General features: G+C 38.3%; 1 protein-coding gene across 3 annotated transcripts in view; it reads left to right on the plus strand.

Annotated features, from left to right (window-relative positions):
• LOC109400749 (protein vein) overlaps nt 1-25154 on the plus strand; it is a 261304-nt gene that overhangs the window by 217470 nt on the left and 18680 nt on the right. The window lies entirely within an intron of this gene.

Below are 25154 nucleotides of genomic sequence, written 5' to 3' on the forward strand. Positions count from 1 at the left end.
TTTCCACTATAACTCAGTCAATTTTGAACCAATTGACTTGAAATGTTGTACACGGGTAGATACTATGCCTATCTCGCCGCATTCCAAAAATTGTGTCAATTGGTTCATATTTGACTGAGTTATAGCGGAAAACAGACGCCCAAGTGGCGCGATTCCCTACATGTTTACATTTAGCAGGGTCGGCGCAGGGCAATGATGATAAACATTAACATATATTAGACTGGTACAAATATTCCTACGCTCCCCGTCGACTTTGGTCATCACTGTCACAAAGTTCATTCCCAAAGGTTACAATTCCACAAAGTCTTCGCACAGATTACAATGGACACAACAGCCTAAGCAAAGTTCCTCCTCCTGCACCGACCACTTCTGCCTCGTCAAGTATAACACAAAGTCTTATCACAAAGATTACGCCACACACAGTTCCATCCTGCACTTAGCATCGGATTTCGTCACAATCGTAGAATTCTTCTGAAAACTCCGTAACGGGATGCTTAGCGGCACTTTTCCGACGGTTTCCGATCTCCGCTCCTCCAGCTCCTCCACGACGACTTCCACGCTGCGAATCATTACCTGGCACTTCGTCTCCACAAAGTTCACGCTCAGTCCCTTCTGTGCCAGTTTCCGGACCGAGAGCAGTCCGCCGTCCAGTTCCGGGACGTAGAGCACATTCTTCACCGCGACTTCTTTCACTTTACCGCTGCCATCGAAGCAGACCTTCTCCAGTAACGGCGGACTTGATCACAGAGCCGTCCACCAAGTTCACTTCGACCTTCACTTTTTCATCGACCTTCTCGAAGAACTCTCGGTCACTGGTCATGAGGCTCCAGCAGCTAAGGATGGGAACACTCACTTGGAAAGAATTACACTCACTTGCAATTTTCTCAACTCAGAGGCGTGCAATCAAGGAACGATATATGGACGACTTTTACCTTGTGATTTCGTCTAAAACTTTGCCGAATAGAGTAGGGGTCGCACACGCATATCGAAGTCGTGAGGGAGCTGCGAAGGCAACTCTCCACGAGGTGAATATAAATAACACTCACCTCGTGGAGAGTCGCTTTCACTGCTCTGTCACGACTTTAGGATTCGTGTGCGACCCCTACTCTATTCGGCAAAGTTTTAGACGAAATCATCAGCCAAAAGTCGCCCATACATCGCTTTTTGATTGCACGCTCCTTAGCTGAGAAAATAGCAAGTGAATGTAACTCGTTTCAAGTGAGTGTTCCCATCCCTGCCAGCAGCCATTGTCGACGTAGCAGGACCCCCGCTTCCACTGTCCTCCCACGCCGAAACAAATTCTCTGCCACCTTGTTCACTTCCGGATCCTTTCTTCTACGTTCACTAAGCATTGGGTACTCTCTCCGGAAGTGGCCCGGATTCCTGCAGTTGTAGCAGACACGTTGCCTCACTCGCTCGTTTCTCCTGTTCCGCACGTTCAGCGCCTGGTCGTGGCGCTTCTCGGACGTTTCTCGTTGCTTCTCCACCCGTCGGTGGTACCTACTCCATCAGCCGCTGCTTTACGAACTCCAACGACTAGTCTGCATCCGGACGGCTCTCCAAGGCCGTCGCCAGTCCATCCGATCTTCTGCACACACACGATAGCTAATCGAATAACTCCTCGATCGTGAACAGGTGCTATTCCATATTAACACCTTCTTCGTAGCAGAGTTGCACTCTATCACTGTCAATGGTAACCAAATCGCTGATTTTGATAGGCCGACTGCGATCCAAGTCAGCGTGCACTCTATTGAGTCACCGTCACTTTCCTTGTTCCATCAGAACTAGACTGACTGTGATGGTGTAGGCACGGTGTGCAAAAAAGCGTTATTAACAAATAAAAATGTCCACCCAAATGGCACCCGGCATTCGAAAGATATACTATTCTAGTATCTCCTCTGAAAATTTGAAAATGTTTCATCGAGGGAAACTAAAGTTTTTGTTACTTGAAGATTTTGAGCCTTTTCTATAAGATTTTCTTATATGGGTTAATATGCACGCACGATGTGCCTGATACCGCCATTAACAAATAACAATGTACTCCAAACTAACACCCGGAATTCGGAAGATCTACTATTTTAGTATCTCCTCTGAAAATTTGCAAATGGTTGATCGAGGGAAACCAAAGTTTTTACTGTTTGAAGATTTTCCCAAGGGGGAGTCGCTGAGCACATCTTTACTTGCGCCAATTATTTTCAGTGTGCCACCGGGTATTAAATTGTGCCTCAGTGTGCCCCGAAGTGCCACTGCTTGATGATTCAGATTTTGCTTGGCAATTACCAAGACAACCAACTGTTTGTTTTCATTTTGCAGGTCAAATGCACATGGTTGCCTTGTTTTTTCACCCAAACTCAAGTGTCAAAATTGTGCCTCAGAGTGCCTCGGTGTGCCACACAGCATATAAGACGGTGTGCTTGGCACCTCTTGGCACAATGTTCCAAGCGACTAGCCCCTTGGATTTTCCTCTATTTTCATAGAATTAGATCATATATGGGAATATTGTCATACCGTGCTCTTCGTATCATAAACAAATAATAAAACTGCTCAACAAAACTTTAAAAAAAAGTTCGTATTTTGAGATGAAAAAAGAACAGGATTTTGGAACCCTAGAAGTGTCACAGTGAAAGAATTTTCGAAAAATATTGGAACGGGACTTCACAGTTCAAGACCGATGTTTGAATTGAGAACTTGGGGTGTTCAATTGATATACGCATTAGGGTTTCTAGGGTCCCAAACCCCATTTTTTTTTCTCATCCCATAACGCGAACTAGTGTTGAACGGTGTAATGAGTTCCATAAATTCTAAAAGTACAATATTCAAGCAACTTCTCTGAAAATTTGACAACCTTTTATTGAGAGGAATGTCAATTATCGTGGTTTGAGAATCTAATTAATATTCCATAGTTCTACCTGCTACTCGAACACAAATAAAAATGTGGCACGCCGTGAGCGTTGATTACATGAACTTTCAGAAAGTTTTTCACCGTTTTTTTTTGTTTTTTTGTTTTTAAGCATGTTATATGTTGGTATCTTATCGGTGAATTTGAAAACGTTTCATGGTGAAACGAGAGTTTTAAGTGAATTGACAGCCCAAGGTTTTGGTATTCCTATGAAGCTTTGTAAATCGTTGGTATAATGTTTAAGATACCGAAGCTTTCGAAGTAAGCCTAAATGCTATTCGTTTTATTAGACAGCTTTTATACGTCATGTTACTAACGTGTTTTCCGTGAATTTAGAAGTATTCCATTTGAATGATCATCAGTAACAACAATTTTAAGCTTTGATTTCAATTTCATGGGAGATATGCAAACTATCGCTTTGTCTATAAACACGTTAAGGACATATGGGAGAGAGTCCATGTCATGGCAGCTAAAATGGCTACCTCACATACACTAACACATTTGATATTGTTTCACACAATTTGGTCAAAATGATCACTTACCTTTATTTTATCATCGCTGCATTGCCAACCGAAAGATAAAACACTATTGAATACCCATTTCATTAATTTTTCTGCCTGAAATAGGGTATAATCTTCCAATTCGTGCTATTTTGTGGCACCGTCTACGAAACCACACAGAGAACAGACATCCAGGCTAGAACAAATTTCATTCGGAAAGTTGTGTAAGGATTTGAATCTTTACTTGAGTAAGGTTGCAAACCAATACACGATGACAACACTAACGCCACCAAACACCATATTGCCACAGTCAGTGGTGAATTGAAACATTTCAAGTGGTGAATTAAATTAGTATGGGAAATTAACCGATTGCAGCGCCACGCTATTGCCACTTGTGTTGCCGATTTCAAATGGCTGTTAAATTCCTTACACAGTTTCGGAACCGGACTTGGATGTCTGTTCTCTGTGGAAACCATTCGTAACTGTTTACATTTTGCACCGATAGCAGCCACCGACATATTTCACTTAAAAAAACTAATTCTACTTCGTTTCACTTCTCCGGTTTGATTTACTTTAAATCTTTGATGAATTGGCACTTCGCACCAGTGGATATTTTACGAAAAATATGTAAAACTTATGAAAACGGTGCTTTTGAAAAACTACCGAGCGCAAAACATCGCGTTTTTTTATTTTTCTATTTTCCGATCAGCTGCGCTGTGTACGGCGCATCTGTGATATTTTGTTTATGCTGTGCAGTGATGTCAGCGTCGTCAGTTGAGGCGCATCCTCGTTCGAAGCTGTTCGAAGTAAAAATGCGTAGTGTCTCACAAAACAGCGTTTAGCAGCAATTTCACGCAAACGGGCTGAAAGTTTGAAGCGAAATTTTGTCGATCCGTGGCCGTTAGAAAATCCGTGGAGTGGTGGGTTCGGGTCAGATTAAACTTGCGGAGTTGGGTGAGTTGGGCGGAATCTGAACACGGTACACTGTCCGGAGAAGAAGTGGATGAATCATCAAATAAATCATATCATGTGATTGATGTAGTTCAGGAAGTACGTACGAATCCTGTGGATTCTTGCAGAACAGGTAAGAAATAATTTTGAAATGATAAGGAAGTGAATACACCACAGACAAATGAATCAGTGTTTATGACTTAAATCCAAATCCAAATACGAAACCCCAAATTACCCTTTCTTGATTCAAATTATTGCCCAACAAGCGGGACAAAAAATTACACACTTAAAATAAAGTGCCAAAAAGAATCAAAAAGCCGCGCGATATTAGTAGCCATTGATGAGTAATGCAAATTCTACTCTATAAAAAGATAATTTTTGTATATAAGTATTTTTCCCATCCCAGGAAGCACCAAGGACCAAGGGGTGACATTAACCTTCTTAGCATCGTCATCCCCATCGTTTTTCACAGTATTTTGCTTTTCCCTGAACTGAGCGGTTGGTACGAGATGTCCCCACTTAGGCCGATGCAAATATTATTTTTCTTTTATGTCCGAGGCCTCTCGCCGGGTACGAGGGGGGGGGACAAAAATAAATAAGGAACAAACGAAAAAAAAAACTATTGAAAAATTTCAAATTATGTCAACTATTGAAAAAATATTTTTCAACTATTGAAAAATAGCTGCTTGTAAAAAAAATTTCTATTGAAAATGGAGTCATAGGCAGCCATGTTTTTTTTTCGCCCCTTCAATATTTTGGGATTTTTGAAGGGGGGGGGTGACATAAAACAAATTAAATATTTGTATCGGCCTTATTGTTTTTATTGTTGAATTAAAAACGCTGCACAGTAGGCCTGGCGCTTTAATGATTGTAATGCATCTACGATGTACTGCAATCATTAATAATGACAAGAAAAATGATGGAATTAGTCGTTTCTATCATTTTCCAGGATTCTTTCAATGATTGGCTGTGTATGTGTAGACTAGACTAGACTAGTGAAAATAATAAACAGTATACTGGCAACCATTACCAATATTACGTGCTTTACCAATACCCTTACAAAGATAGCTTACCAATACATTTGAACATAAATTTGTGGATGCCAAGGAGTTTCACCTTAAAAACACCTACTGAGTTTTGTAACAGTATCGCAAAAAAAATGTGATATATAATCAAAATTTTAGATGAGTTACAAAATATATATTCATTGCGAGGAATGATTAACATGAGAAATTGAAATAATATTGAATAATATTGAAGTTACTACATTTTCAATATACTTTATCATATCTTATATTTTCAAACCAATGTAATTTGCGATCGTTTCAATGAAATGTTGTCAAATTTTCAGAGAAGTTGTTTAAATGTTGTATCTTTGGAATGGTGTTTGTGAAACTTATTAATATTTGTATATGATTTGAAGAGCCAATTAAACATCCTATGATAATATTGCCACATACAAGCTGTTCAAAAACTTTCGTTTCCCTCGATGAAACATTTTCAAATTTTCTGAGGTGGTGCTAAAATAGCTTATCTTTCAAATGCTGGGTATCAATATGGTTTATATTTTTATTTGTTAATAGTGGTTCCATGCACACTATGCGCGCAGATTTACTCATATAAGAAAATTCTATAGAAATGGCTCAAAATCTTTAAAACACACAAACTTCAGTTTCCCTCGATGAAACATTTTCAAATTTTCAGAGGAGATACTAGAATAGTATATCTTTCGAATGCCATTTGGATGGACATTTTTGTTTATTAATCACGGTTTTTGGCACACCGTGAGAGATATCACTGATAGGCCATCTTTAAAATAATTCAAATGAAGATTTACCAAGATGATATGTGGTACAAAATAACAAGTTTGGCATGTTGGTCACAACAAAGTTTGAGTTTTTTTAACCACTAAAATATCACATCAGATGCAATGATTGTGATCTAGAGTGCGGGTCAATATCGTCGTTGCCTGTCATTGTCGTTTTGATATTGATTGGTGTGAAGTGATAGTTACGATGGTGCAATATCAGTAGTCACCTGACAAGACTGATATTGCGCAACTCTGTTTCGTAGTTGAAGCTACAAAGTCTTTTCAACAGGGACACTCGCGACGTTGCCGTAGGTATCCTTTTCGTGGTACTTCTTCAGCTTTTCCCACACTTCAGCCGCAGACTTCAAGTCTTCCACCAGCGGCAACTGATTGTCTTCAACGTTTAACACGATTTGTTGTACAAAGTAATACTGAAAGAATATTTACGATCCAAATAATCCAATTTTTATAAAATAGTTGCGTCTTTTTTTTTTCTTTGCTGGTAAATAGTTGCGTCTTTATCAGTGGCGAGTGGTGACAGTCAACGGCTGTCGCTACCCTCTAGATCTTAAGGGGGAAAGGATTTTTAGTGCTACCTTTTTTAAAAAGTCTAAAGAGTTTGATTACCACATACTGGAAAATTATACTTCTCATAGTCAAGTTAGGGTTAGCTTAACGGTTTTTAAGATTTTTTTTATTTTGCAGAGTTTCATTTGGGCCCATTTGCAAGCATTTGTGACGATGAAGTTTTGTGTATTCAAAATTTTGCAAAAATCGACACGGCCTAGTGTCACATATTTCCAAATGTCTGAGAAATCTGTGAATTTTCGAAGAATATTATGATCTGCTAAACTTGTTTGGAGATTCCTGAACATTACGGAAATAGTTTCAACTAATATTCATTTTTGAAAACATAAAAGATTATCTTATCTTCGTTTTCTCTTGATTGTTTCAAATGACAATATGCACCCTAATATTTTTTATTCAAAAGTTGATAAAAAATGGAATGAATGAAAGGTACCTTCACTACCTTACATCAAATATTAGTTTAACTAATATGTGTCAATTTTTCAAAATCAAAAACCTCTATAAGCATGTGGGGGATTTTTTTTATTACCGAACAGGTTTGGGCCGAAGGGTCTCCGATTTCAATGAAAATTTCACCAGAGCTAGAGGTCGTGGATATATGATCATATTTGGAATTCAAAAAAATCATAGTGAACTGTTTTCCCGAAAAACGCTAGATGAAATTTCACGATTTTCCAAAATTTTCCAAAACACCCCTAACTTCAAAAAATCATATCTCAAAAACTATTCATCGTAGAACAAACTTTTTTTAGTGAAATCGACGCCAAATTACCTCAGCAATCCAATAAAAATACACTAAGAAAAAAATTTCTCAGAAATTTTTTCACCATAGAGAAAAAGCATCTAAAAATGCTGATAAAAGTATCGTCTGTGTCATAGATTATTTTCAACAATTTTTTTTCTAAGCGCAGAAACTAATGTTCTTCCTTTAGTTCTTTGACGCCAAAATGGAATCTCTTACCGTTTTGGAGATATAGCCAAAAAACCAACGGTCAGTCGCTATATTTTCATAGGAAGCCATCTACAACAGCGGCCGTTCACTTGTTGCAACACATTTGCATTCCAACGAGCAAGTGACATTCGCTCATTGCAACGTAACTTTGACACCAACGTCCATTGGAGTACACTGCCAGCATGAATGACAGCTCAGCTATGACACTTTATCGCTTTTTAAATGCAACAACTTATAAAATTTTTAAATTAATGGGTTTGTAACTAAAATGCGTTGCAAATAACAAGTTCACAACGAGCAAACGCATATTTGAACATATATTTTCCATATCAATTAAAGTAATCATATGCAAACCGTTACAGATAACTGGATATCAGGTTACTATAAGGTCTCTTGACACACAAAACTTTGTTTTCTTTTTATAGTGTTTTTGTTGCTTACAAATTCATTGGCATGTGGATTCTTCTATACACCATAATGAGATCATTTTCCACTCAATATTCAGTAGAACGATCTGTGCAAAATGTGTTTGTTTAATGTGCTTTAGGAGAAACACTTATTTAAAACTTAAAAGATGTATACAATAGTTTAGAGGAACAAACATGTACAATGTACTAATTAGTACGGGCAACAAATTAAAATCAACATGTTTCCATGCCTACAACTTTTTAACGCATTGATAAAACATTGTTGCTTTAAACCAAGCTTATTCTGTTCTAAGAAGCGACACAATTCCAACAGTGACGATACTAATGTTTAGCAATGGTCACATAAACATAAACACCGAGTAGGTATAGAGCTACAGAGTGGACAACAGTTGAGGTAGCGCGGTACGCTCGAGGATCGATCATTACCGTCAAAGTAAGTTTTGACATTTATCAATAAAAAATCAATTCAATCAAATCACTTATTTTTCTAATTAACGGTTTGCTGTCAAAATACTTCATCAGTTTTGAGAACTATCAAGACAAACAATTCGATTGGCGTATACTTTGGTACCTGGATAAAGGTATTAAAAATTTGCTAAAAAAACATAAATCTATTCAACGTTTATTCAATAATGAACTACATGACGGTATTATGCAAACGTCAAACTAGAACATACACGATCCAAACTATTCGAGTAACCCAGTATTTGCTTTTCCTACTACCCATAATATATTTGAATTAACCAATGAATCGGAGCACGGTTCAAATTATCAAAAAAAAATTGTCTAAAATTGTTTAATGCTCTAAGATGCCGAGTAAATGTTTCATATTTAAAAATCCTCTAACGTCCTCACCCAAGTAACACAACTTGTTATATAGCAGTTCAAATAACACATTTCATACTAGCTCTGATGTATTTTTCTTGCATTATTAACACAATATGGAACACTTATATAATCAAAACAGCGCAAAAAATGGCGGCTTATAAAACATCTTATAAGTTATACAAGGTGTATGCCAATACACTTATAGTACTAATAATTTCGTTCCAAGTACTTTCCACCCAAGCCCTTGGTTGTAAAAAAGCTATTTGTCATAATTGCCAACTATCAAAATACCGATATAATGCAATCACTTTCATAAGTTGGAATAAGGCTATTTACCAGCAATACAGCTTATAGGATGCCGTACTATAACATACCATAAGCATTCGTTGGAATTAAGTTATTTGAAGGTAATATAACTTGTGGCATCCCATAATACAATACTAACTGGAATGTGAACTATGTACATCGAATACGTATACGTGTCGTATCAACGGACACAAACTAATTGCATTGATAATCAACAACATAATATGAAGGCAGGGATCATGATCGTTAATAAACTATGCTGACAATATAATTTGTCAAATGACTAAAATCAATACAGTCGATGCTTTTTCACATGCGCTGCTAGATTCATGGTGAAACTTTTGGTTTTACTCCACCATAATTGAAGCGCCACTGCGTTGAATTAAAAAATGTACATTAAAATTGTGATATTTCTTTAAAATTCTCCTGGAAATCAATATGGCAGCTTTCCATGAGAAATGCAGTACCGGTTGAAAGTATTGAGAATGGTGAAAATTTTCAACCATACTTATAGTTATATATTAGGGTGCCAATGGAATGTATGGGAAAAATTTGACCATCGAATTTCAAAAACGGGTAGTGCTCAAAAGTTTCGTCTCCTCAAAAAAAGTCCCCATGCAAAATTTCAGCTCAATCGGACTTCGCTAAGGGGTGGCCCAAAGCGGTCAAAGTTTGGCTGTTTTGAAACACGAAAAATAACCCAAGGTAGGGGTACATGAAAATTTCGAAATCGAAAATTTTTTTTTGATGCCAAATGCCTTAAAAGTGCATGAAACGTCGAGATCTGGTGTTATCTAAAAAAAATTTTTTTGGAAAAAAATTGACTTTTTGGACTTAGAAAATTTTTGAGTTGGGGGAGTGAAATGAAATTGAAATGGAGGATTTGAATTTAGTTGCTGAAATATTCAAAGCAATAGTCCTGGAACATGTCTTATATCATCGTTGGCAACTGCTAGCATATTATATATCATATATCGTTAGGGTGGTTCACTTATTTTGCATTAGGGTGGTCCTTTTTGTAGAAAAATTTAAAAAATAGGCTAATAGTATTAAAAAAAACTTATATACCTGTAAGTCATTTTCAATGTTGAAAAAAATATTTCATTAGGGTGGCTCATTTATTTTTAATTAGGGTGGTTCATTGAGATGGAAATTAAGAACAAGAAAATATTTCCAGAAAACTTACCAGTCATATTTTTGTATAGTTTAAAACCATGACCCTTTATTGGCATGTAACACTTTGTTAAGATATTCCTAGACCAACATGTGGAAAGGGCGTAACAACCATTGCGATTTTCTGCTTCTCCTGTCCCTCCCGGGCATATCCCCAATTATTCATAAAATCTTTCATTTTCTTTTTAAATTTTGAATCTTTTTTTTTTTGGTGCTTCACTTATTTTGCATAAGGGTGGTCCTTTTTGTAGAAAATTAAATAAAAAAAACGATAATAGTATTTGTATTGTATTTTCCGTTAGGGTTGTTTTTTTGGAAATTAAGATCAAAAAATACTTCGAGAAAATTCAACTAGGTAATCTTTTTCGTATAGCTTCAAGCCATGATTTCCTACAAATCTTTCGGTGACTTATCAATAATGAGATATTCTCTAATTATTATCTCTCCTCTCGTTCTATTTCATTAATCACGGCATCAATATAGTGATTAAAACCGCCCAGTCAACACAAGATCGTATATGATGTTGAATACGATGCAAAAGTGGAGGCGATATACGCACACTTTTCACGTGGTTAAATGGAAGCTTGTCCGTATATGGCCTCCACTTTAGCATCCTATACAACATCATATAAGACTTTGTGTTAGCTGGGCGATTTACAGAATTAAATATTGTGGTACGGACTACCAAAGAGATTTATTTACTAGAGAGGTTCATCTCATTGTAAGATTTTGAAAAGTTTTGTGAGACTAAATTCAAAAACTCGAGTAAACATTTATTCAGCTGTTTCTATGAGGAAGAAGAGTTTAGTTTGAAGAGCAGAACTGTTTGTTGAACCCCTAAGATGGGGAAGTTTTTCATTAATGCGGTATTTGCAGATATAATTTACTTTTGCAATGGTCGTGGCCAAGCGTGTCCGTACTGAGCGGATGAAATTTATGCTCTATTGATTTACACCACCAAAATTATCGTATTCATGCAATATTCCTATCTTAACTGATAGAAGGATGTTGAAATAATTTAAATGTCTTTTCGAACTGTCAAAAAACCTCAACGCAGTTCCGCACGGAGCGTTAAAATTCACCCGAGTGAAATTCTCTCCGTGTGCTCAGTGTGGTACTGCGGTGCGGTTTTTTGACAGTTCGAAAAGAGATTTAAATTATTTCAACATCCTTTTATCAGTTAAGATAGGAAGATTTCATAAATACGATGATTTCGGTGGTGTAAATCAATAAAGCATAATTTTCATACGCTCAGTGCGAACAAGCCTGGTCGTAGTAAAAGGGACGTAACGGAAGAGTGGGAACGTTTTCGTGATATTTACTAAATTCATGCTGATAGGTTTTTGGTACATTACATTAAATTACATCTGATTTTTTGAACTTTTATTTTCCTTTTCTTTTTTGCTATTCCTCTGCGTAATATCAGTTTCCAACAAGGATTCCGGACAAGAGAGAGCACATAAGACGGCGAAACAAAAAATAAATTTTGGTCTGTCTCAAAAGCAAACTTATGTGTCTCTGACAGTTTTTGGGTCGCTGAATCCGAATCCGGGCTCAGATTTGCTCCAGCACGTCACAATTTTGAGCTATACCCCGATTTATAGGGCAAAATATGCGATTTTGGGCTTTTGGCTCAGTGTGGTCACAGATAACAGACGTTTATGCTTATATTGGCAATGTGTGTAAAAATGCTCAACAGCCATTTTGTATGTAACGAGCAGCTGAAACTCATGTGGCAATCATTTAGAGATGGCGCAGTGATCGATAGTCAGTGATCGCTTTCAAGATTGCATGCACTACGCAATTTTACATTCAAGGTTGTATTCGATCTTGAATGAAAGTGGAACTTTGAACTATTTTTGCATTCAAGTTAGATGTAATGTCGCAACCAGTTGAGTAGATGGCGGTAGTGAGCCAACGTATATCATTTTGAACATTTACACAGGATTCTGCGAAAAATTTGTACTAGCATAAACATCTGTTATCTGTGGTGTGGTACTGCGGTGTGGTTTTTTGACAGTTCGAAAATTTAAATTATTTCAACATCCTTCTACCAGTTAAGATACACTGAGAGGAAAATACATTTTAGTTTCACTGAAAAAACTCAAGTAACCGTTCAAAAATGATGTTTTCAGTGAGTTCAAATGAATTAAGTAAAATTCGCTTGAAAACTTAGTGAAACTCCAAAGAAAAGCTATTAAAAATTTGGTACTGTATTGTATTGTAAAATGTATATGATTTTCTAGTGGGTTTTACTGAAGTCGAATGTATGAAAAATGAAGCGAATTATTGTCAGCCATCACTAACGAACCAAGCATGAGTGTGATGATGGCAATATGTTCTGTGATTTTTATGTTTCCATCCTTACTAGGGAACCGTTTGGGGGTCTCCGGTAAAACGGAGACAAACCAATTTTTTTTAATAATCTCGAAACAGACAAAACAAAAACAAAAATGGCCAAAAGTTGTTCCAAATATACTGAAAATTTACTTAAATTTTATTAAATTCTGTAGTGAAAAATTTCACTTAAATGCTATTGGATTTTTCCAGTGGAATATTTTCACTAACCAATCATGTAGGTTTCAAATGTTTAGTTAGATGGAAAAAATCTACTTATGATTTCCAGTGGAATTGAAGTGAATTTTTCGCTCAGTGTAGGAAGATTGCATGAATACGATAATTTTGGTGGTGTAAATCAAAAGAGCATAAATTTCATCCGCTCAGTACGGACATGCTTGGCCTTGACCATTGCAAAAGTAAATTATATCTGCTTATACCGCATTAATGAAAAACTTCCCCATCTTAGGGGTTCAAGAAACAGTTCTACTCTTCAAACTTAACTCTTCTTCCTCATAGAAACAGCTGAATAAATATTTACCCAAATATTTGAATTTAGTCTCACAAAACTTTTCAAAATCTTACAATGAGATGAACCTCTCTAGTAAATAAATCCCTTTGGTAGTCCGTACCACAATATTTAATTCTGTAGATAGAAATCGGTTTTAATTACTATATTGATGCCGTGATTAATGAAATAGAACGAGAGGAGAGATAATAATTAGAGAATATCTCATTATTGATAAGTCACCGAAAGATTTGTAGGAAATCATGGCTTGAAGCTATACAAAAAAGATTACCTGGTTGAATTTTCTGGAAGTATATTTTGATCTTAATTTCCAAAAAAAAAACAACCCTAACGGAAAATACAATACAAATACTATTATGGTTTTTTTTTATTTATTCTTCTACAAAAAGGACCACCCTTATGCAAAATAAGTGAAGCACCAAAAAAAAAAAGATTCAAAATTTAAAAAAGAAAATAAAAGATTTCATGAATAATTGGGGATATGCCCGGGAGGGACAGGAGAAGCAGAAATTCGCAATGGTTGTTACGCCCTTTCCACATGTTGGTCTAGGAATATCTTAACAAAGTGTTACATGCCAATAAAGGATCATGGTTTGAAACTATACAAAAATATGACTGGTAAGTTTTCTGGAAATATTTTTTTGTTCTTAATTTCCATCTCAAAGAACCAACCTAAATAAATATAAATGAGCCACCCTAATGAAATATTATATATATTCAACATTGAAAATGACTTACAGTTATATGAGATTTTTTAATACTATTATCTTTTTTTTAATTTTTCTACAAAAAGGACCACCCTAATGCAAAATAAGTGAACCACCCTAACGATATATGATATATAGTATGCTAGTAGTTGCCAACGATGATATAAGACATGTTCCAGTACTATTGCTTTGAATATTTCAGCAACTAAATTCAAATCCTCCATTTCAAATTCATTTCACTCCCCCAACTCAAAAATTTTCTAAGTCCAAAAAGTCATTTTTTTTCAAAAAAAAAAATTTTGAGATAACACCAGATCTCGACGTTTCATGCACTTTTAAGGCATTTGGCATCAAAAAAAAATTTTCGATTTCGAAATTTTCATGTATCCCTACCTTGGGATATTTTTCGTGTTTCAAAACAGCCAAACTTTGACCGCTTTGGGCCACCCCTTAGCGAAGTCCGATTGAGCTGAAATTTTGCATGGGGACTTTTTTTGAGGAGACGAAACTTTTGAGCACTACCCGTTTTTGAAATTCGAAAATTCGATTTTCATTGGCACCCTATTATATATGCTGATCATTCTCCAATGGCTATTCAAATGTTACAATGTTTAGGAAGTATTTTTTTAGCTGAATAATAAAAAATGGAAAAGAAAATAATGTCAATTTAAAACGCATTTTTATTTGTGTAATTATATTTTGAGTCGGTACTGTGATCTGAATATTTATTTCTGGTGGGACTCAGACCGTAATTAAAATCAAGTGTTTTGGTTGTAATTAAGCTGAAATTACGTTAAAACAAGTTCTTGATAACTACGTTGCAATAGATTTAAGAAGAACTTATAATAACAGTAATAATACATTTAAATAGCATCTTTATAGCGTGTTCATGCATTTATTTTAAATTTTGTTATGGAAAGAATTTTTTGACACCAAAAGAACTTATATACAGCTTATCTTTTAACGCGGCTTTAGCTGTATTTATCAAACGTCAAAACATTGTTATGAGCAATCACGGTGCTTGTTTTGTTGGTTTTTTTTTCGTTCCAAGGGATTCCTGTTGGTCGATGATTTATCCGACCATCCAGTGTTTCAATTTTGGAGACAGTGGCCCGGGAACACGCCGGCAAGACCTACATTTCGATGAAAATCGGCCACTAGCAGCAGTTCCGGCATTTACGGTGTCGTCCGAATAGCTACGGCTATACTTACACTTTCACGGTGGCCGGTGTACAAGCTGTACAGTATTACGGTGGACATTGGATCTGGATCGCAAATACTGCAGTAGCAACGTTTGATCAACGAAACTGACGCAAAAACGGCCGCAGAGGGTGCATCATTTTAAGGAAAGGTTGATGTGGCCACACTGATTTACCATACTGATTAGAATATGGCAAGTGGCGATACTTACGAGAAGTTTACGGTGGGTGCTTTGTTCTTTATAGAACTGGTCTGTTTACCGAAATCATGTAATATATGTTAAAAAAAGGGATTACATATCAGTGACAGCAGACCATAAAAATTACGAAACTAATCATACATGAATTTTTTGATTTTGTAGCGCTATATAATTGTAAATGTAACATATTTTATACTTTGTTGAATCAGAGTTATTTTTATTGATGTTTGTTAATGGTCAACTTGATTTCACCTTGATTATAACATAAGAAGTTGTCAGGTGTGCTTATAGTACTATTATAAAACATCTTCTGTATTTTTTATTTCTGAAGATGTTTTCTGTGTTACTTGGGGAACCCCAACATGATGGAGAACAAATCTCTTTGGACAGTGGGGCCAATCCTCAAAACATCATTCAGTGACGGCTTCGATGATGATTTCGCGCTGGCATCAAACACCACGCGGCACTTGGTGCTCGAACTGGATGGTCGAAGAACAGCGTGGTGTGGCATATAGTGCACAGTTTGGTTCGGCGTATCATCGGCTTCCTGCACTTCATGGCAATGTCCAAGAGCTTCGTAATCTCTAACAAAGTCCACATACTGCATACGAAGCTCTGGGTCCCGTGTCAATCGCTTTTCTAGCATAAGAAATCTTTTCAACGCTAAAGCTCTGCAATCGTCAACTTCGTCGCAATTATCCTTCAGAGGTAGATTCACTACGAACCGCCCATTTTCATCCCGCCGAGTGGTTGACCTGAAATGATCTTCACAAGACTGTTCCTCGGCTGACAATGGCGAAACGTTAGGTACCTCTTCGATTTCCCAGAATTTGCGAATCATATTCTCCACAACGTTGATGGAAGCGAGATTTGAATGCTGTACTGGTTCTTCGGATGAATGTGGAATATTGATTGTACCTGCAACCACCCACCCTAGGTGAGTGTCTCTCAGCTGCGGCATGTTTTCTGCAATAACGAGGTGACCAGGTTTCAAAAGATCCAAGAAAAGTTCTGCTCCCACTAGCAAATCGATTTTTCCCGGAATGTGGAATGTTGGGTCAGCGAGTTCGATGTGATCAGGAATAGGCAATCGTGTGATGTCTAATTTAGCAGTTGGGATTGCACCTGTTACCTTGGGTGTAATTAGACATTCGATGTTAGCGAAGAAAGATCCATGCTTGGATCGAAGCTTGACGAACATTTTCCCTCGGGCAAGAGTCTTCAATGCGTTGATTCCGGTAATTGGTACGTTGGCTGGCTGCTTCGGAAATCCAAGGATGTTGGCCATTTCTTCCGTAACGAAATTCACCTGCGAGCCACTGTCGAGAAGCACACGGCAATCATGGTGTTGGTCCTTCCTGTCAATAACGTGAACCACAGCTGTCAACAAAAGAACGTTTTTTGTTGACTGGTGGCAACTGAAGGAGCACGTTGTAGATACTGGCATGTCCGAAACATCTTGCGTCGGTTCCTGGACAGCATTGTCATCCGATTGACATTCCGGCATAGAGCACATGGTGATTGGCTTTCCATTATGGCTGGATTCCTCCGCGTTATCCTCGTGCAAAATGGTATGGTGACGCCTTTGACACTTACGGCACATATTATTTGAAGGACAGTTGCCACACCGGTGGTGGCCCTTCCGAAGACAATTAAAGCACACGTTAGCGGCTCGAACCTTTTCCAGCTTCTGGGAAACCGGAATGTTTTTCATTGTGGGACACTGGAAGTTCAAATGTGCGCCACTGCAAAATTCGCAGGACTCTGCTAGACCGGCAGGACTTGTTGTTGCAGCGTAGCTTTTTTGTGCTGGGAACTTCAAAGGAGGAACGATGATTTTTTGCTTGTTCGCCTGCTGCGTTGAAACGGTCGGTGTCGGTGTTACAGGTTCGCAATTTTCGAGAATTTGACATCTGTTCTTCAAGAAAGCGATGGTTGCGTTGTATCGAGGCAGCTCTCCTCGCTTTTGAGTCGACTCCCAAGCCTTGCGCGTTGATTTGTCCAGAGCATTGGTGATTACATAGACGATGATATGCTCTGACACCCCGGATAGCTCCTGCTTCAAGAATCGCAGACTTTCCACATGTCGAGTTGACTCATCGAGCAGTCGTCGGAGCTCCTTATGCGATTCTTCAGTCATTTTCTTCAAATTCAGCAGTCCTCGAATGTGTGATTCAACGATTACTCGCATATTCTCATATCGTTCTGCTAGCACGGCCCAGGCTTGGCCGTAGTCGCCCTGGCTGATGATGCTTTTATCTAATACTCCTGAAGCCGCGCCTACCAAGGCCTTATCCAAATGGTATAATTTGATGGCATTTGTGTCCGTGGAGTTTGCCATCAAGTCCTGAAAAACTGCCTTGAACTTCGGCCAGCTTTCGTAACTGCCGTCGAAAGTGGGTATAGGCGCCTTCAACGGTTGTTGTTGAATAATCACCTGCGGCGCAGCCGGCGGCGGGATGTTTACTGTTTTCGTCCTCAATATTAGATCTTCGACAGCTGCGCTTAGGTAATCGTGTAGATCTTCAAACGCATCCGATGTTCGTCGTTGTTCTGGTACAGATTCATCCGGAACGAGACACAAAATTTGATTGTGGACGTTGGTGAACTCCGAGTCTGCCGTAGCAAGTTTTTTCGTCATCATGTTCAGTTGTGCCACTCCAAAACTCTTTCCCTGTCGAAACGTACTGTGGAGCCGCAACAGCTTGCGATGAACTTCTGAACGTTGACGGGCGAGCACACTAATTTTCTTCACAGTATCGGCATCGGCGGCGATTTCCCACTCTTGAAATCCACGGAAGTCACTACTGTTGTCGGGGGATTGTGGTAGCGAAGGAAGGTCCTGTTCATCTTCATTTTGTTGCACTTCACTTTCAGCGTTGTGTCGCAGGTCCGACGACGGCGGCGGCGGCGCCAACGACGCCGGTGGATGTTGTTCATTTGACATAATTCACTCACTCTTCACTGGCTGCCAGTGAGGTACACTCGTCTGTTGTAGCACACGTCTCACTCCTTCTAGCTGCGTCGCTGATTCGAAAATTTCTCGCTGCGTGCTATTCCTGTCGTAACGTGTTTGCAGTTTGCTCACGGCAGGAACGGCTTCGCTGGTTCGATAGCTGTTGTGTCCGGTTCGTGAGGACCAATATGTTCCGTCTGGGGAACATAGGGTATTTCTTGGAGGGCGAAGACCGGAGGAATTTGCTCGATTTTCCTTGGGTCTAAGCTGGCTTGCAGTGGAGGTTCGGAGCTGAGTCCACCGTAAACTCGCTGGGGTTTCGGTGGGACCTTTGCTGGATACCGTTTGGCGGCGGGATCGGATGTTCGGAGCTGAGTCCAACGTAAACTCGCTGGGGTTCCGTGGGAACTAGGCCGGACACCCTTTGGCTGACAGATTTGCCAAGAAATCGTGGATGCCACGAATCAAACACGAAGATACACTTCTAAAACAGAACTTTATTTATTACTTGTGTACACCTTCGTGGTTCGAGAAAAAACTGATCATGAATAATGAATGAACTAATGCTATGGTTATGATCGGCTGCATCTTCAAGGGGCGCTCCAACGCGTCGATGAACAGTGACCGGAACACCTGCCATTGCATGAATTTGTAAATTGTGAGGCAAGTAAAATTTTACACTATGCCCAGGGAGTCGAGACCCAAGTAACACACATGTTATATAAAAGTTACGACAGCGCAGGTTTTGGTTGTATAGAAGTTTATTTTACGTTATTTCAACACAATGTTAGAATTACGTAAAATAAACTTCTATACAACCAAAACTTGCGCTGTCGTAACTCTATTATAACATGTGTGTTGCTTGGGGAAAACTTTCCCGACCGGAACATGAATCGAACCCACCGTCTCCGGATTGACGATTCATAGCCTTAACCACTAGGCTAACTGGAAAGACGGGTCAGGTCGATTAAGATTGCTCTGGCCGCAATCCAGGATGGAAGCCAGAAACTGGACGACGAATCTTTGTTGACCTTTTTGACGGAAGCAGAAGGTATCGTCAACTGCAGACCGCTCACATACTTACCTCTGGATACGATCGAGCAAGAGGCCTTAACCCCGAATCATTTTTTGTTAGGCAGTACGTCGGGGATTTGTTTACCAATTGTGCAGAACGCTGAACTAGGGAATATCTTCCTACTCTAACGAAACGTACGAAATGGTTCGACGAAGTGAAGCCGGTCAAACCCGGCGACCTGGTTCTAATAATCGATGACACTGAGCACAACGGGTAGATACGTGGACGTGTACTAAAGGCATTGCCAGTCAGGACGAGTACACCAAGCTATTGTGCAGACTGCTGGAAATGGTCCTGCTAGGAAACCCATTTCAAAATTGGCAGTGTAGGATGTATCGAAGGATGCTGGAACCGAGGACGATGTACGTTCCACCTGGGGGGAGAATGTTGCAAAACTTTCAACCCCGACACGGCGAAAGCAGACTGAGCAAATCCGTGACAGAACAGAAAAACGTTGCGGGAAACGTCATGACTAAATTGCCAAACGTGTATCAATGCCATGACGATGTTGTTTTGGTGTATGGCACAAATTTAGTATATTTGCGATAAATTATATTTTGAATACTGCAGTATTTCCAATATACAGGGGATGGCCAAAATGTTTGGGATAGGCAACCTTTTTTTCTCTCACAAAAAAATTCAACATGCTATAACTTTTCATAGAGTGCATCAAAAAATCACAAATTTTGACTGTCAAACTATTATATGTGCATCATTGGTACAAATTTGGGATCGATTGATTAATCTTTTGCAAAGTTAGAACCGTTCGGGTAAAACACTATTTTTTAGACAACTCATTTTTGAGCTGTCATATCTCGGAAACCAGTGAACCGAATTGAATGAAATTTTGAACGAACACTAACAATATACAAATGCTTCACAAACTATTAAAACACAGACACTTTTTGAACGTTGAAAAAAGTTATCATGGATTGACACTTTTTTTATTTTTCTCGAAAAATTGTAATTTTTTTAAGTCAATGTCAATAAGTTTTAGTGTTGATGTCCAAAGAATTGCTACTTCTGTTCTCAAGTTATCTTTAATCAGATATATTAAAGCCTATTAGGATTAAAGAAAGAACACATTTAGTAATTTTTGTGTGTAATTGTGAATTTGAATGATTTTCCTCTACATGGGTAAAAATTTCAAACCGGTAAAACTTAATTCGCCGTGAGACAATATTACATTTTATAACGTTGTATTAAGTATTAATATATTGTTGATAAACGTTAAAAAAAACATTCAATTTGGTTTACTGGTTTCCGAGATATGACAGCTCAAAAATGAGTTGTGTAAAAAAAAGTGTTTTACCCGAACGGTTCTAACTTTGCGAAAGATTAATCAATCGAGCCCAAATTTGTACCAATGATGCACATATAATAAGTTGACAAACAGTCAAAATTTGAGATTTTTTTAAGCACTCTATGAAAAGTTACAGCATGTTGATTTTTTTTTGTGGGAGAAAAAAAGTTGCCTTTCCCAAACATTTTGGCCACCCCCTGTACATATATAGTGGCAGGTGCGCTCAGTGCATATGAAGTTGCGGTCATATTACTGAATTACACATAAATTATCTGCATTTTAGGTCTTACGTACTGAGCACCCAAAAACCTATAGCTTATAGCCTGAATTCTGGAAATTACAGTTATTCCATTCGATTTAGGAAGTAAGCATTTTCCTCTTATTATCTTAATTGCAAACAATAATTAGTTATTCACCGAGTAACAATTCAAAACCATTAATAAGCATGCGAGTTGATCAAATGTTCTACAAAATCGCCGACAGTTGAACAAGAGTATATGTTGAACAAAGTGGCGAATAATTGTTTCATGCAGTGAAAACTACACGTTTGTTAATCATATTTCTGCTCATTGAATAACTAATTTGAAAGAAGTTCAAAGAAAGATGTTCAGGTATTCATATGCAATAAAATGATCAAGCGAAAGTTGTTAAACTTTGAATAAGCTACTTGTTCCATTGTAGATCATATGTGGAATAACGGCATCTAATTCGTCGGAAGCAGCTTGTATTCTATCATCATTAGAGCACAATTAAGCAGATGATGTGAACACCTGACCATCTTTTTTTTTTTAATTTCTTTTCAATTAATTATTCAATGAGCAGACATATGATTAACAAACGTGCAGTTTTCACTGCATCAAACATTTATTCGCCACTTTGTTCAACATATACTCTTGTTCAACTGTCGGCGGTTTTGTAGAACATTTGATCAACTCGCATGCTTATTAATGGTTTTGAATTGTTACTTGGGGTCTTATCTAAGTGGTGCAATAAACTTATTCCTCCAGTAAGATCATGCAACCCACAACATTGAGTAGTAGATTAATCATTAAGCACGAGCTATAGAAATCACATTCAATCGAACTGCGTTTAAAAAGCATTAGAACTCGGTATACAAGATAAACATAGACGGTTCAAGAACATCGTTGATACATAACTACATAAAACGAAACAAACAGTCCGAGCCCTCCTAAAACGAGCTTTGTACCGTTCCGCCCTATTCTGTGGGCCGAACCCGTCATAGTCGGCCGCAGTCCTTTTCAGGCACGATGACTTGTCAGTTTACTCCCCCAACCTGCAACTCCCAGAAACGGAGCTTTTTGTTTTCCATTTTCTTGGGTCTTAGAGTTGTCTTTCAAACTGCGCCGTTTTGTACCCCGCCGCAGCCGAAACCCTTTACTGTACGTAGGTTAGGTATGTGCCTAGATAGACACCACCGCACTCCTTCACACTCAATTTTGAACGCAACTTCCGTGGCCACCTGATGCGAACAACGAGCATTCACAAAAGAACCGAAAAAGAACCCAACGACGACGACAACAACGGATTCAACAGTCAGTCAATCCAGGAAGGAAGAGCAGTTGTAGTGTGATCCAATTTCGAATCACTCGACTCTCGACATGGTCTAGGGCCGATGAAAACGACGACGACGCTGGTGGACGACAACCGTAGCGAAAATGCATCCACGGTTTAACCCCGAAACGGCTGCTGCTCTCCGGCGGGCTCTTCTGCTGACATGACGCGGCAAGGTAAGCCTAATTAATTTATATGAATCTATTATATTTTTTTTTCGTTCGTTTGTTCGTTTGGGTGCTTGCTTATCTTTTGTTTGTGGCACATTTCAGCGTCTTTTGCTTTTTAGCGCAAAAATTGCTCGCGAGGTTCCCATGCCTTCCTTTTTTTTTTGGCTTGCACACTTGGCTTTGTACATTTCCGACTTAACCTCTTCAATCTGCTGCTCTGACTGTTGTTCTCTCACCAGATCGTTATCGGCGCTTTATTTGTCTTACGGTGTGTGGCTTTTATGTAGTGTTTGTCTGGAACCTCCCGCCGCAACCCTCGTGGATGTCTTTCTCTTCAACGCATTTCCCAATTCCGAAGTTTTCCAGTGGGCCCCAAGTTGAATGTTAAGTGTTAATGTTAGCATTGATGAGGACGAGATATCCTTATTTAAAGCCTGAAACGTATTATGGAAAAATTTGACATAATTTGTGTAGTGTTTACGCCCTTAGAAATACGAGTTATGAAACAAGTTCAGAGATATTACACTGAAGTTTTTTTTTACGCGGGATCATTACCGTGTATTTTTATGGGAAAGAGAAAGTCTTTCTAGAACCATATGCTGCTATAGAGTGTAGTAGCTCAAAATTCATGAGTTTTCACTAGTTTTAATTCAAACAAACGTAAGCAAAAACCTGGCATCTTTTTATAAATTTCTCCAGGAACACTTTCAGAAATTCCTCTTGGTATTTCAGAAACTTTTCTAGAAATTTATCCTTCGTGATTTCCTCCATGGCCATCTTGTGGGATTCCGAAAGCGATTGTTTCTGGGCATGTCCCAAGAAATGCTCCAGGAATTCTTCCCACTTCAGAACTTTTTACCGATATTTCTGCAAGGATCACAGCCAATTGAGTATGGTAATTTTTGCCGAAAGCTCAACTGCTGAGCGGACTTATGCCGAAATTCTGGAAAGAAATACAAAACTTCGGTAAAATTGTTAGGGTAAATGCACTAGTCTTCACCCCTCCCTAATTTTCGCCCCCCTAATAAAACATTCGTAGTTTCCCAAAGGAATTTCAACCAGAGATCCTTTAAGGATTTCTTCAGAAATTTCTCCATATATTTCTCCAATAATTTCGCTAGAGATTACTCCAATAATTCCATCTGGAATTATTCGAAGTATTTTCCAGGAATTTGATCAGAAAATTTTATCAGAGTTTATTCAAAAATTAACCCAAGTAACAATGAATGCTGAACAGTGAGAGTATTAGCTGATCAATAGCTGGTTAATAATGTCAATGGATGAACACAATGACAGCTGAATATTGGTATGGCTGAAGTATGGCTTGTTCAACCTCTTTAATCAGCAATACATAGATGGCTGAATATCAAGTTGAATAGAATAATATTCATTTTGGTAATTGGCTTTAAAACATACACCATTATGCAGAATTAATCATCTGTTGTTCAACCTTTAATCAAATATTTTTTGACAGCTGACCTAAGCATGTTCTCGTGAAGTCCACATCTCTTCTTCAGCCTCAATACAGACTTTGTTCAACTTATGTCCTTGACTATTCAGTCACAGCTCTTGTTTTCGATGATATATATACCCAGGTAACCACTAAGCATTTAACCAAGCCGTATTTCAGCATTATATCTTCATTCCACCTGCTTTCTGCTCTGTCATAGCAGTTCAACTGCTAAACTGTACTAAATTAGCAACTGAACTGCTACTGAAAATGTGACAGCTGTTGCGTAGCATTTCAAATGCACGATCTTTTGGGGTCTTCTAGCATAAAAATACTGCCCAGCACATTCAAAATTGCATGAATTACCTCTTTTGGAAGCGCAAAGTGAAGAAAAGAGAAATGGGAGAGACATAGAAAAGACGGCGAGATAAGAAGTGTGGAATTATACACATATTTTCGTTTTCATTTTCGATAGTCTGAGAGATAAGCATTAAATCAGCCGTATATTGGGCCAAAACCTGCATTTAAGCAGCACTTATGGCGCATATACGACTTATTTCCATTTTTTGACCTGCTGTAAAGGCGCATTTCAACTGCTTACTGGTTACCTGGGTACAATTATGTGTGGTGTAGGTGCTAAATAAGGTGAGTGACTATAAATCAGGAGGTCCGAGTTCAATTCCCAGTTTCCCCACAGATTAATTTATGCATTCCTAAACATCTCTTCTGGAAATTGACGCAGCTAAGAGTAAAACTAGGCTCACGACATCATTTTTATTCTGTTTTTACACAATTAATGAATGGAATTGATTACTGTATAAGCGCCTATTAAGCCTTAAATCAGCCTTCCAATGAACCTCAAATCAACTAAAGAAATTGCTTTAAAATTTTCCAGGAATTCCTTTCGGAATTCCTGTAGCAGTTTCTTCGGAAGTTTAATCAAGGATTCCATCAGAAACTAATACAATACGTTCTCCGGGAATTCTTTCAAGCAACACAAATGTAACAGAAGAGTCACGGTAGCGCAAGTGCTTTGCTGGCGAATAAGTCACTGTGGCTTACTTTAAACATATAAGTACTTACATGCTAGAGGCGCTTTCAGACATTACTCCAGGGTATCCTTAAGAAATTCACCCAGAGAAAACTCTCGGAATTCTCTTCAAGGGTTTTTTTCCCAAAATTTCTCTAGCAAACTCACCAGGAATTCCTCTATGAATTCCA

This window comes from Aedes albopictus, chromosome 2 (genome assembly GCF_035046485.1).
Source record: "Aedes albopictus strain Foshan chromosome 2, AalbF5, whole genome shotgun sequence".
Lineage (NCBI taxonomy): Eukaryota > Metazoa > Arthropoda > Insecta > Diptera > Culicidae > Aedes > Aedes albopictus.